The 15,436-nt window shown below is 38.8% G+C and overlaps 1 protein-coding gene and 1 pseudogene across 7 annotated transcripts in view; one reads left to right on the forward strand and one right to left on the reverse strand.

The window, feature by feature from the left end:
* The window catches only part of ZBTB20 (zinc finger and BTB domain containing 20), a 903,174-nt gene that overhangs the window by 653,284 nt on the left and 234,454 nt on the right, over nucleotides 1–15,436 (forward strand). The gene's annotated exons all lie outside the window — the stretch shown is intronic.
* LOC130018659 (coiled-coil-helix-coiled-coil-helix domain-containing protein 7-like) lies at nucleotides 12,404–12,641 on the reverse strand (annotated as a pseudogene).

A 15,436-nucleotide genomic window follows, 5' to 3' on the forward strand; every position in this document is an offset into this window, starting at 1 on the left:
TTTGGGTTCTTTTCAACTTCACAGAATTTCTCAAATTGTAAAAATATCGCAATCTAATAATAACTGAGTAATTGAAATAGGTGAAAATGAAACAAAGGATAAAGTCAGAGTGTCACTATAGATTTATTTGTAGAGTAGAATGAACTACTACTGATAATGTTTATCAGGCACCCATCTTAAGAATAGATTCTCGGCTGCTTTTTGTAAAAAATGAATAAACACAACAACTTACTTGGCTCTATACCCAGAAGTTTAACCGAAAAAGAAACCCAGTTAAATGCCAGAAAGAATTATCCAGATAATGTTTAATCGGCTCAAAATGTACAAGAACTTAGTCTGTCCCTTTCCTAACAGAATTATATAAGTAAAAATGTAATCCCCCAAATCTAAAAATTCTTGCGCTAACTAATGGCAAAGTACTGGAGTAACTAAAAATTTCCAGACCACACCCTCTTTCCCTTCTTCTGCCAAGAGAGTGACCCATGCTTCCTCCAACACAGAACTCTACAGGCTTCAAGTTCCTCTCTTTGCTCAGACTTACTAAGTTTAGTGAAGGTAGAGGTTGTGTTTTGTTTCTCCTTGTTACCTCACGTTTTAGCAGAATACATGAATGTTGAACGACTAATGAAAGATAAGAAGCTAGTTTTAGAATATTTCTGTATCTATAAGAATATATAATCTAAGGAAAAAGTTACTTGGATGTAGGCACTCAAGCCCTATGGTTTATTACATAGCAATTTTTATTAATGTTTAGGCAAATTTCTCTGCATATTACCAGCAAATCATAAGCATCTTTGGGAAGAAACATCTTAAGAACATATTCTCTGAGTTAAAGTAGAGTAGATTTTGAGAACTCTTACAGTGTTTAGAGTGATTGACCACAACAGTTATTAAGGTGCCCTGAATCTCAAGTTCCTCATCTGAAAGATAGAAATAGTAATACTTATCTGCTAGTTTTGCTGTAGGCATATAATGAGTTCTTGCATATCAAACAACCAAACCTGGCTAAGCCCCTGGGCTATTATTACTAGGTTTAATGCCTTCCAGGACAGCTGGTTGTTCTTATACAGGCAACTTGACAACTGGGACAGAAGGTGCAGGTATATCGGCAACAGGTTTCTTACCAGATACAGAATCTGACAGTTCAAGTGCATGAGCCATGACTTTCTGAGTTTCTGTAGCCTACGAGTTATCAGGATAGCTCTTTGAAAATGTAGATATTTGAGTTCTATCTCAAGAGCTACAAATGTAGTTCATGTGCTCTGTGGTGAAGCCCTAAAATATGTCTTTAATTAATTTATTTAGTTTAGCAGTGCTGGGCTGGAGCAATAGCACAGCGGGTAGGGCGTTTGCCTTGCACGCAACCGACATGGCCTACTGGAGTTCGATTCCTCCGCCCCTCTCGGAAAGCCTGGCAAGCTACCACGAGTATCTCGCCCGCACGGCAAAGCCTGGCAAGCTACCCATGACGTATTCGATATGCCAAACACAGTAACAACAAGTCTCACGGTGTTACTGGGCTTGCTCAAGCAAATCAAGTTTAGCAGTGCTAAGTAACAAACCCAGGATCTCATGCCTCACACCAGCAAGGCAAATAAATGAGCTATTGCTGAGCTACATACTTGGTTCAGAAAAAAGATTTTCGACAAGTTACACAGGTAATTCTCTGTTGTTGACCCTAAATCCCAAGTAACCAAACTCTATGTAACTCTAGTTTGATTGTGGATCAGATCCAACCCAATGACACTCTACCCCAGGTCTTGTCTCACTCAATACTCTCCCTTGCCCTCCTACACCTTTACCCTCTCAATGAAGGCAGGAAAGATGAGAAAAGACTAGACCAATTGGAAATACTGGGGAGCTTAAGTAAATCATACTACTCTCTTGTGTTGTTTGAATTAATGATATTTTGCATTAGTTTAAAAGAAATTTGATCAGAAGTAAGCTCAAATATTAGAGCAGTGGTTTTCCTCCAAGACTGAATAAAATTATTGGCTATCCAAAATTTATCTCCCTGTTTTTCCATGGAATTGCTATCTATAGAAAGTAGATAAATAGGCACAATTGAAGTACAAAGTGTTAAATGCATGCTTCAATTTAGTCAATGCATTTGCACATTGAAGTAATTAGAATGTATTTAAACGCATTCTGCTTGTAATACTTAGTTCTCCTTTTCCTACAAATCAAATTAGTGGGGGAATAGATTTGATTTTGACATCATTTTGAAAATATTTTCTTTTTCTTTTTTTTTAAATTTTCTTAGTATTATATTTTTACAAAGTTCAAAACACAACCAACTGTGACTAAATCCACAAAAACAAAACAAAAAGTCCAAAGTGCAAGAAAATGAAAAACAGCACCGAATAATATGAAGTAGAACAACGCAAATTATACCTCATAGATATAGTTGTAATAACACACTTTATCCATATCTGATCAATTAAAAACAAATACTTATTCAGATAGCAAATAGTTCATTCTTTTACTTTGATGGAAGGCCCCAAATTTAATTATTCATCTCAGTCCAAATAAATATAAAAAGCAGTCAGATCTAGTTAGAAAAATCTTGACCTCTTCCTGTTTTTATTGTATTATATGCAATGCAATTTCTTAATGTGGAGACATAATAAAAAGTGTATTTTTCTTGTTTGCTAACAAAGCATTCAGAGAAGATTATTTATTTTTAAAATAAAGTTAAATTTGGCAGAACCAAAAAATGTTTATGGTGCTAAATAGCACAGATGGATCTGAGTTTAAGTCTCAATTTCACAAACAGTATTAACTTTGAAAATTTATTCCATCTCCCAAACCTCAATGTTCACATCTGTAAAGCAAAGGGAAAAATATAAGTATTGGGCCTGGTTTTATAACATTGTACCCCCAAAGCATATAAGCATGTACATTCTTGTGAGTGTTATCTAAATACATTAATAATTAAAACAATATATATAGAAGAATAATTTTCTTAACCTAAAATAATGTATTTGAACTACCTTAAATTTAATATGTTCTCAAAAAAGGGAGTTATTATTGATGAAGAGAAAAGAAAGTTTGGAAGGATAAGAACCAAAAATCCTTAGAAGAAAAAAATACTATCTAAGAATATTCCATTTTCACTCTCCCTGGAGTTATGTATGGAAATTACAGATTTTCCTCATGGGTCCAGCAGAAAAGATTATTTACCTTTAGAGTTTTCTTGCCACCCAGATTTTTCTTAATGTTAGTCAGTGACCTCAAAATACATTTTGAAAATACCTCTAAACTGTTGAAGCACATATTTCAGTGACTATAATTTTCCAATGTACATTATCATTATTTTGTTGAGGATAAACAGTACTTTGGATTACACACAGATTAGGCAAATGTAATCCCTATAATACTTTCTATACTACTTTTGTAGTTTTAGAAGTATACTTACTTATGTATAGAAGTGAAACAAAGAAGGAGGGTGGGGGAAAAAGACAGATAATGGACAAGAATCTTACTCATTTGAGTTTCACGGGAAGGAAAATGGTCATCTACTCCACCCTGTTCTCACTGACCAACTCTGATTCATAATATGGAAAATACTTTTTAAAAGGTGTTGAATTAAATCAATAAAAAAGAAACAAAATTCCAAGAAAGTGCATGGCATGAAAAAGCCAGGTGAAAGTATTTTGTCCCAGTAGTAGGCAGAGAATTTTAAACTTACATGAGCTTCATTACTCTTCTTAGTGTTGAACAACTTATTAGTAGCAACTTCAGATAGCAAATAGTTCTATCTGGAGCTGGAAAAATACCCATTTATATTGAGAGTAACTAATGCTTAACTGAAGGAAGCTTATAAACTAGGAGATTGAGCCAATGTTCAATAAGATAGCCAGGTCAGGGTCAGAGAGAAAGTCCAGTGGTTAGGGTCCATATAAAGTATCTCACTATGACTAAACCCATAAAAACTAAGTACTAAGGCCGGAGTGGCAGAAAATGAGACACAGCACAGAATAATATGCAAGGAACAATGCAAATCATACCTCATAGATACAGTTGTAATAACACACTTTGTTGTATAACACACTTTAAGTACCACATGACTCTGGGCATCACTGGCTGGGACCCTAGAGCCCTTAAGCATCACAAGGGCAGCACTGCATCCTTGGGGGCTAGCACTGAACTGCCAGCCTGACAGCCCAGCTACTAAGAGTTCAACTAATTCAAGAAAATGGGAAGTGAAAAGAGGGGAGAGTGTTGCAAGAAGATTTAAGGATTTGGTCTTGGGCAGGAGAGATGGCACCATCAGCTTGAGCAAAGAGAGCTCAAAGAGAGCTCAACTCACTAGCTGTGCCTCAATGGGCCTTGAATGCAACAAACCTGACTTTGCGAACAGCCCAGGTTTGATCTCTGGCATAACATACGGTTCCCAAAATATATGGCCAGAAGTGGCCCCCATATGCCAGGATAGTGTGCTGAATGTAGCCCCCAAATTTTTCAAAATAGTAATAATTTCATCTTTTGGTTCACTGTGTATTATATTTTCTGGCCTGTTCTCAGTAGAAAAGCTTTGAGATTTGGTCATTTCCATCCTGTTACAGTTTAGAATGCCACTGTCAAGTAGTGATTAGACTTTCTGGAACTGAGTATTAATGACACCCATGAAAGAAGAAATAAAGTATTTAGTAGGTAAATATCTTCCCAGTCTACCTAAAGGATGGAGGAAATATTGATGGGCTGTTGATGGTGAGCTAAACTGGCATACCAGGAATTTTTATAAATGATTTTCCCATGCTCCATTGAATTTGAGGCTGAGTCTTTAGTTGTATACCAGCTGTGCGTGCAAAATCTCATAATTATTCTTACTGTATTAAGCATTTTATAGCAATTTTAGCTCTAAAATGCTATGCAATAGTTTTTATGCAAGTGTACCAGACATGTAAGCTGTTCCAATAAAAACATTTCCTTTCATTTAGACACGTGGTTTTAGGTTTCCAAACTTAGCTCTTTGCATTGACAGAAGAATCTTTAGGACAGATATTAAGGTTTTTAGTTAGGGAAGAGAAGAGGGTTGGATTTTCTTGCACATATTTTATTTCTTCAAGAAGCCTCATCAGACAAAAAAAAAATCTCTCTAATTGTACAATGCTGATATTAGCAGATACCACTGCTGAGCGCCAGCTCCTCCCCTGCCTGTCCTACTGGGAAAGGCACAGGGGGTGGGGGGGGGCAGGGAGTTAGGGTTATCTCTGCACCCCTCTGGGGTGTAATGACAAACAGGCAGAAGGACTTGGACTTAACCTCTCTGTGGAAGGCTGACACCTTTAACCCTGCGGCACATGCTGCTGTGCCCTGCAGTGGCAAGTCTTGGGCCTGAGCCCAAAGCTGGTGTGGAGTTTGAACCCTTGGCATCCTGGCCCAGGGCCAAGTGCTATCAATGGAACCCCACTGACACCTTTAGTTATTCTTCCTAGATTAGGATAGTAATTTACTTGTCTCTTTGATTTCAAGTGTCTGGTTTTGTTTCCAGATGCCTCCCAGCTCATCTGTATTCCAGGGGTTTCAAAAGACTTTAACCTCATTGGTTCTTTTCTTTGTCAGTTCCATTTGGTGCACACAGGAGATGTATGCACGAAGCAAGGGAGGGCTGTGTGTGTGTGTGTGTGTGTGTGTGTGTGTGTGTGTGTGTGTGTGTAAGAGAGCTAGAGAGAGGGGGGTATATTGGGAAATCCTGGTGAGAATGCCGGATGAAATGAAAGGCATATTCACTCTCAGAATATTAGCTTTTATCTCAGAGCGAGCCAGGATGGAGGATAGGAGGTGAGATGTAGGAAAAGTAGTGAAAGTGTCACTAAATAGATTATGCACAAAAGCTCTCCATCCAGCGATAATCTCAATCTCCCCCAGATGATTAGAGTACATGAAAGCCATGCAGAGACCTAGAAATTTTATTCCGATGTCAGTTCAGTAACAGCACCTTGATTTTAACATGCTCTGGTAAGAAAAGACATATATGCATGGGGTGTCATTTCGTGTGTACTAGGATCTGTCTGGTAGTGTTTATTGATTTTACTGTGGTTCTTTTCCCAGAACCCTGAAAATAGATAATTGCTAGAAATGTCCATCGTTAGCAGAGCAGTGATTGCAACCGCGGCACTAGGAAAAAGATACACACAGGACCCTGCAATCAAATGGGGGAAATAGTCACACCATAACACGTGCAGCTATAACTCCGGGCAAACACACACACAACACCCTGTGTAGCCATTGCACTGAGAAAATACACACAGCCCCCTGTGCAGCCATCATACATCAGGAAAATACACACATGACACCCCTCTGCAACCATCACACCAGGCAAAAGCACAGACATAAAATGCTAAGTCAATAGGAATGAACAGCTCATAAAAGCCTACTGGAATAGATCACATCACAGCCAGGTACATCTGTTCTCAGCACTAACCATTATCGTTAGCTTAAAATGCTTAAAATCACTGCGCATCCTTAGGTCTAGGGACAGATTATTCCAAGAAGATTCTGCTAAATAGATTTAGCAATGCAGTGAAGGGGACCTTACCACATTAAAGTGATGCATTTTGCATCTCAAAGGCTGTCAACTGTATTTAGAGGAACTGTGTGATTGGAGAACAATGTTCCAAGATAGGAGAGCAATTTTTTTCTGGCCCTTCTAAAACTGGGGGTGATTTTTACCCCAAATTGTGTAAAGTATACAATTGAATGGTCGCTATCAGTCTGGAAAGTGACTAATGAAAGCAGAATTGGAAACAGCTTTTATCTGGCACTGCACAGTAAGTCACTCAATCCTGTTTTAAACTCTCAGTTGGGATGTCATATCTAGAGGTCTTAGTGAGGCCAGACTTCAAGCCATCAACTTGAGATAAATAAGTCCTAACTGCAGTCCTTGCCTCAGAGGGTTGTCTGCTCAACTAAGGGGAATAAAGGAACCACCCACCTCTTCTTTCACTAGCGCCTTCTCTTTATCCTCTTGCCTTGGTCTCTGATGTTATCCTAACTTGTGACACAGAGGTCACAGCACTGCAAGGAAAAACTCAGCAAGTCCTTCTGAAGAATAACCCCCCCCCCCCCATAGTTAGAAAGTTTTTCAAGCTTACAGTTCCATGTTCAATTACAGTGGCGTTACATGTTTTTACTGAGTGAGACAAGTTTCAAGCTAGCTTGTTAAGAACAATTTACACCATAATTCTAGAAAAAAAATGTGAGTGACTGAGATTTGAAAGGGAAGAGTAGGGGGAACGTGCCAGACGAAACGAATCCTAAGTAAATAGGGTGGGGGTGTTGGTTGGGTTGTTGCTGTGTATGTGTGTTTGGGGTTATTTTGGAGGGGTGCTTTTTGTTTGTTTCTTTGCTTTAGAAAAAAGAAAATATATGTATTATTGGTAATTACTTTTCTCACCTGGGTTGAAGGAAGCAAAAAACATAACAGAATTGCTCCATTTGCTCTGTGGAAAAGCAAATTTTGGGGGAGGACAGGTGTTTCTCTTAACTTCACATGGCAGCATCTTACTGAGAAGAGGAGTACTGGGAATGAATACTAAGAATTTCACTCCCCTTTTTCCCCAAATGTGGCAGAAAAAGGTTTTGTGAAGGGTGAGATAAGCATTTTACATAAAACAATGCAGTAGTGACATGAGGTAATTACATAGTGACTAGGACACACCTCGTGGCATACTAAAGAAATTGCACGATACCTACGTGATAACTACAGTAACTAGTTATCGCTCCCATATTATCTCTGGAAAACGATATAATTAGTTTGTGTCACCAAAGCTCACTAAACGTATGCCTGTTCAAGCAACTCTGGTAGGGAAAAAAAAATAAACTTTTCTGTAAGGGGGAAAAAAAGCTAATGAAGAAAGTTGCCAAGAACAGATATTTTGTAATCTGTGCTAAATCTCTGCTGGAAAACATGAACAGTAACGAAGCTGAGAAGACAGTAAAAGAAATTCGGGGCAAGGTGCCAGACGCCCAGACGGAAGGAGAATGTGGACCAAAAGATTGCGACAATCGGGTAATTATGGTTTATGAATTTCAGCTTTAATCTGTAGTTCAGTGAGTCCTGATTAAATATCTGTTAAACACAATTAAAGTTTGTTTTTGTATTTCACCGTCTTGATCAGAATAATTAGAGACTGCGTGTTTCATGTCAAAAGTAGCAAGAGGAATTTTAGTGAATGAACATCGTTTTTAAAAGCCATTTGTAGCACCAGCTGTTGGCATTATTTTATATTTTAGTGTTATCAGCATAAAGATGGTCCTCTGGATGCTGAACAGTTTCCAGCAGGACAAGAATATTACGCCATCGTGTTGGGCCTCTGCTGCTCAGGCTTAAATGTTTAAGGATTTATCTTCACCTGAGGTAGTAAATAAGGGAGAAGGAAGTCAAGGAAGCAGATCTTCTAGATGAGAGAAGGAAGACATTTGAGCTAAATTCATCCAAAATGGGAGCTGAGGAGCAAATTTTTCATGGAGTACTCATTTGTCTTAACACCTCAAAGGCTGGTTAGCTTGTTGATACCAACTGGATATGGGGAATCATCCCACCATTAAAAAACCCCAAGGTTGCGACATTCCCTGTGTAAAACAAGTTAGATGTGGGGTAGCTGCAAACGTACAGCTGAACTGAAAACAACCTGCTAGGGCATGACATGAGATTCCCTTAACCTCTAAAGCTATATGTTCAAAGTACCGGTTGCTTATCCCCTATGATCACAGCTATGTGAAGGTCCAGCCATTGCTTTTAACATACATATTAGTGTATGTTAACTCCTAAAGAATGGCCCTTCTGTAGGAAGCCAGGGGAATCGGGTTGATGTACTAAACGAAATGAAAGGCCGGGCTAGCTTGCTGCCTGATCCATCACTGTGTGGTTCTGCTGAACTACGGGTTCTGCTTGTTCAAGGGTGCCATCAACTGACATTGTACATCATCCGGGAGAAGGACGCTAGTAGGTGCAAAAGTACTCGAATACTCTACTGGTTCGTTCTGCCTAAAAGCCTATGTCTTTCCTAGAGTTTGCATTGAAGGTAGTGCTGAAGCTTACTGTATTAAACTTACTGTGTTAATAAATTTTTGCTAGAGTGTGAATTCTATTTTTGAGTCTACAAACCAATGCTAAAGACATGATTTCCATTTACATGTACCAAGAGGAAGCTGGAATTACTATCTCCTTAAAAATGATAACAGGGTGTGGGGCCAGAGCAATAGTAGAGTGGGTAGGGAGCTTGCCTTGCAGTTGGCCGACCTGAATTTGAAACCAAACCCCGCTAGCATTGTCAGATGTGGGCCCAGAAATAAAAATAATAATTATAAGAGGCTGTGATATAAAAGTTTTTGTGAATCTTTCCTGATATGAATGCTAAAGAAATGATGGAAAACACACTTATGATTTAAATTTAGGTACATGCAATATTTTGGTCCTTATGATAAATAAAATAATGACACCTCGCACCAAAAAATAAATCAAGCTTCTAACCCTCTGAATCTACAAATATGTTGCCTTACCTAGCAGAAGGGACTTGGCAGATATGAGTAAATTAAAGATTAAGGTGGGGAGATTATCATGGGCAGTCTGGATAGCCCTAATGTCATTAATCATGAGGGACCATTTAAGGGAAAGAAAGGAAAGGAGAGTCAGAGAAGATGTGATTATGGAAGCAGAAGCTAAACAAGAGAGATTTGAATGTGCTGCACTGCAGACTTTGAAGACAGAGGAAGGGGATAGAAGCCAAGGACTGCAAACAGCCTGTTACAGTTAGAAAACTTAAGGAAAGAGATTCTCCCTTGAAGTCTCCAAAGAACTTCTCTTCTTTAGAACTCTAATACATTTCCTCTACATAAGCTTTCAATCTGTGGTATTTTTATTACATTAACAAAACATTTTAGAAGTTCCATGATCCTGTTTCATGAATTTAATATTATTTTTAAGTTATCTAGAAATGTACCTGGATATGAGAAAAACAAGTGCCTATAAATTTAAATGACTTAAGGTTCACTTTGAAGACTGTCCCTATGATATTATTTGAAGGCACTCAGAATATAAGAATTAAGAAAGCACATGTATTGAAAATTAATATTATAAACATATTCAGGCTGTTCCCCAACACACTTATCAGCAGTGCATTCTACATAAGTACAGATTTTATGGGAAGGAAACTTGTCTAGTCAGTAAGTTTCTATAACAATGGCAGTTAACATTTGAGTATTTACCATACATTGAGTGGTTTTATTTTGCAAATGTTCAACCCTTTGATCTACCAAATAACTAAAATTTTATATCGTTCAACATTTAAGCCTTACAAAAATTAGCTGTAAATGTTTCTTCCAAATTATATAATTAATAAATGTAGAGTTAGGTAGAATTTAGCTAATAAATTTCTTATTTCAAAATACTCAAGTAAAAAGAGTAAATTGAAATATGTTTGGGGAGAATTAAGATATTTTTTTCTCATGTATCATGCATTCTCATAGAGCGATTGTTTAAAATCGGGACCAGAGTGTAGTATAGTGGGTAGGACGTTTGCTTTGCACGGAGCCAACCTGGGTTCTATCCCTCGCATCCCAATATGGTCCCCCCAGGCACCAACAGGAGTAATTCCTGAGAACAGAGCCAGGAGTAACTCTTGAGCATCACCAGATATGACCCAAAATGCAAAAAATAAATAAATAAATGTAAAATGTTGGTTGAGAACAATCCAGATCAACAAAAAAAAAGGAGTGAAATTTGCTGTTTAGAATTGGTGTGTTCAAAAGAGTGTACAATGCCAAATAGGAAGATTGGAAAACATAGTGCTTTAGAAGGATATTACTTAAAAGAATTCTTGGCCTCCTTTGACTTATGATTTCCCTTGATAATATGATAAAAGCTATGGACCTTCTCCCTAAAAGAGGACTAGGTAACTTAAAGAAGGACTCATAAAGCTTATCAATGGACCTCAGATAAATTATTCCTGGACTACAATTGTGTTCTAAGAAAATTGCCATAGGACTGATTGGTATGACATGATCTGAGATCAGAATTGTACAATACTAATTTGACACATGACTGGGCCAGTTATTAATGTACTCTGAGGTCCAGACTTTTCATTAATAAAATTAATAAAATTAGTACTTTGGGCATTATATGCTAGGAGCATATATTTTAGTTTTTAAGGCATTTGAAGTACTTTGAATGAACCACTGAAATTAAAAGCACTAATACTGCCCTCACTTGCTGTTCATTATTGTATTATTTCTTCAGCCATTTTGCAAATATTCGATCTCTACTGATCTAGGCACTGAGACTATAATAGTGAGCAGAACTCACCAGGTCTTTTTTCCTTATAGACAATATAGAAAAATAGAGAAAATGGTTAATAAATAAGTAAACAAATTAACTTTGATGATGGAAATGAGATAAGCTTTGAAGGAAATAAGAATGTAACCTCATTGAGATAGCATATAAGAAAACGGCATTTAGGCAAGACTTGCCTAATGTTACAAAACAGCCGTTTAAATAAATAAAAGAAACTAAGGGGCCAGAGCCATAGTGGAGTGAGTGAAGTGCTTGCCTTACACGTAGCCAACCTGGGTTCAATCCCTGGTACCATATAGCATCTCCCAAGCCCCAACTGGAGCAATCTCTGAGTGTAGAGCCAGGAGTGAGTCGTGCACGACAGGGAGGGAGAGAGGGAGGAGGGATGGAGGGAGGGAAGGAGAGGTAGAGGGAGGGAGGGAAGGAGAGGTAGAGGGAAGGAGGGAAGGAGGGAGGGAGAGAGGGAGGGAGGAAAGGAAGGAAGGAAGGAAGGAGGGAGGGAGGGAGGGAGGGAGGGAGGGAGGGAGGGAGGGAGGAAGGAAGGAAGGAAGGAAGGAAGGAAGGAAGGAAGGAAGGAAGGAAGGAAAAGAGAGATGAGAGAGTGGGAGGAATGGGGAGGGAGAATATTCATTGGGTTACTTGCATTTGGGGGGTGGAGCAATAGTACAGTGGGGAGGGTGTTTGCCTTCATAGGACCCACAAAAACAGAACCAAAAACCAACCACCAAACAAAAAAGAATATACAGTTGGGACTGGATAATGTAAATGCTTCTAAACTAATAAAGATACCATGAAAAATAAAAGGACAGCTTATCAGTTGGGAGAAGATATTTTCATTTCAGCACAGTTGAGGTATATCATTTCACACTTATGAGAAAGGCCTATATCAAAAAGTTTAGAAACAACATGTGTTTGCAAGGTTGTGGAGAACATGGAACACAGCTACATAATGTAAATTATACTGTAAATGGGTCCAAACTCTATAGAAAACTGTATGAAGTTTCCTTTTTTTTAAGTTATATAAACCATTTTAATGCAAACATTCGATAAGGCACGTTCCCCATGGCTCCCAAAGTTTCATCTCCCTCAGCAGTTGTTGGCATATACAGTTTCACTCCATTCTGTCTTCTTTGGGCCATGATAGAATTCCAGAATTTTTGGCAGTTTTGTACCTCATGAAATAAGTAGAGCCTCTTTCCTTGTCACAGTTGTTTTCATTCATGCATCTGGTAGAAGCGTCAGATTCCTTAAAGATGTAAGATAGGCATCATTTAAGAGGCGGTGGGATCAACAAGCAAGGGTTTATGTCAAGGTCCCTCAGTCTCCGTGCCGCCAGGGGCATCCCACTCGTCTTCTCACTGCAGGGAGAGCTCAGGTGGCCGCTCTCGCCCACGCCCGGGCCACATTTTATGAAGTTTCCTTAAATGTTAAAAATTGCATTTATCCAAAAGAAATTAAATCACTAATGCAAAAGATATTTGCAACCCTACATTCATATGTCATTATGTTCAATGGACTAAAATATAGAATCAACCTGAATATTGATGGATAGATTGCTGGATTAAAACATATAGGTATATATTCTCAGTGAAGTGCAACTCTGTCTTTTCAAAAGATCAAATTGTGCCATTTTGGGACAAATGGATATAATTTACAGTGATGATGTTAGGTGAAATAAGGATGTGAAAGACAATTTTGGGATGCTTTTATTCATCTCTGGATAAAAAAATAATCAAAACATACACTCATGAAAAACAACAAAACTCTTAGGCTGGGTTAAACTATGGTGGTCACCGGAGGCAAAGAGGTGTGAGTAAGAAGAATAGGAAGAGGGGTGTTTCCTGTGGTAAGCTTGCACTGGAACTTTCGTTTGCACTAAAAATCATGTAAAGATTTGAAACTGTATCCAAAGTATAATGTTATAAGTTAATAATAAATCAATAAATGGACGCAGAGAAAATTTAAAAAATAAACAGATACTGGGGAGGTAACTCAGAGGTGAGGGTGTGTGCTTTGCATGCGCAAGGGGATCTGTGTTTGATCCCTGACCCTTTTGGTCCCCTGGACATTGCTGGGGTGGCCCTGGTGGCCCCCATCATTCCTGCTCATCTCGGGTCACACTGAATCACCAAAAGCCAGCTTCAGAACCATCTTTTCCAGTTGGCTTTGAGTAGCCCCAAGTTCCTCTGAGCAATGCTTGGGTGCCCCCTCCCCCCTCTAAAAAGAAACAAGGTCAGAAAGTATGAAGCATGTTAGAGATGTGATCAGAAAAAGAGGGAGAAAACATATCATGCAAACCTCAAGACGAGAAATTTGAATTTTAATGTAGTAGAATTGCACAGCCATCGAAGATTTGTGTGGTAAAATCTGATTTCACAGTCAAAGAAATCATTGTGTAGATGCTGTGTAGAAAATGTAGGAGCACGAAGAGAAGTCATCCTCACTAATAGCTAAGAAAATGTCTCGAGCTGCAGACAGGAAGTAATCTCGGGGCAGTGTAATCTATTGCCTCCAGAAGAATTGGAGATGGCTTATGTTGAGCAGCCAAGAGAGAAGAAACTGATTTATGAAGTGCAGCATTTCCTTTGTCTTCTAGCGGATTATTTTGTCCAAAAAGTGCTGTTCTTCTTGACTGAAAGAGAGGATAAAATGTGGGCAAAGTTAATTCTGTTTCCAAATGAAGCACAGTTATTTGATGAGAGGAAGAATATTCAAGTAAGTGGGAAAATCAACAAACACTGGAAACCTCAGTAGGTATTCAAGGGGTATGTTGAGGGTGGGGACATTTTATAAAGTTTCCTGCAACTCTGCTCTGGTGTCTTGTGAAACTTGCCTAAAATCACATGTCATTTAAACTCTTTAAATATATCATTAGGTGGTAATTATTTATTTGTTTTGGGGGTATCACATGTGGTAATGCTCAGGGGTTACTCCTGGATCTACTCTCAGGGATTACTCTAGGCTGTGCTTGGAGGACCATGTGGAATGCCGGGGATTGAACCCAGGTTGGCCACCTGCAAGGCAAGCACCTTACCCATGCTGTCCCTCAACATAGTCTGCAGAGATCGCTCATTACAGAGATTAGGGTGCAATTTGAGTGACTATCAGAAAAAGAAACAAATTTTCTTAAGTGTAGAGGTGTTTCTAAATAGAATTAAAGATTAAGCGTAAGCATAGCACAGTGGGTAGGGCGTTTGCCTTGCATGCAGCCAACATGGCCGACCTGAGTTCGATTCCTCCTCCCCTCTTGGAGAGCCTGGCAAGCTGCCGAGAGTGTCTCGCCCGCACGGCAGAGCCTGGCAAGCTACCCGTGACGTATTCGATATGCCAAACACAGTAACAACAACTCTCACGATGGAGATGTTACTGGGTCCGCTCGAGCAAATCGATGAATAATGGGAGGACAGTGACGGATGTTATTATTATTATTTTTATTAGTGAAACACCATGAGGTACAGTTGTAGACGTACATATTTTTGTGCTTGGGTTTCAGTTATACAATGATTGAGTACCCATCCCTCACCAGTGCCCATTCCCCACCTCCAATGCTCCCAGAATATCTCCCACCCCCCACCCCTCCCCAACCCAACCCACCTCTGTGGCAGGGCATTCCCTTTTGTTCTCTCCTTTTGGGTGCTGTGGTTTGCAAAAGAGACATTGAGTGGCAATCATGTTCGGTCTGTAGTCTACTTTCAGCATGCATCTCTCATCCTGGGAGGATCCTCCCAACACCCTTTATTTGGTACTCCCTTCTCTATCTGAGCTGCAAACATAGATTTTAGTGCAATGGATTCAGACTTTATTGACTTACAAAAAAGTTATCGTCCTTAAAAGGAGTTTAGTTCTATTATACATTGTCAACTGATTGAAATATTTTATTAAATGATAATGCATGATAACTGTATCAGGAATAATAGCCTCTATAAGAATAGGAATTTATTGTTACTGATGAACAGCTTATTTTCACTAGTAAACTAGAAAATTATATTAATCATTTCTCCATGACATTCATAAATAATGCACGGTGGTAGGATATGCAATTATAAGTGAAAATATATAAAAGTATTCTAAGGGTGAGTGGCAGGAGCCTTTTCCAAAGAGACATTCCTATGAATCTATAGGCTACAGTTCCAGAGC

Source organism: Sorex fumeus, unplaced genomic scaffold, assembly GCF_029834395.1.
Source record: "Sorex fumeus unplaced genomic scaffold, SorFum_2.1 ptg000265l, whole genome shotgun sequence".
In the NCBI taxonomy this organism is placed as follows: Eukaryota; Metazoa; Chordata; class Mammalia; order Eulipotyphla; family Soricidae; genus Sorex; species Sorex fumeus.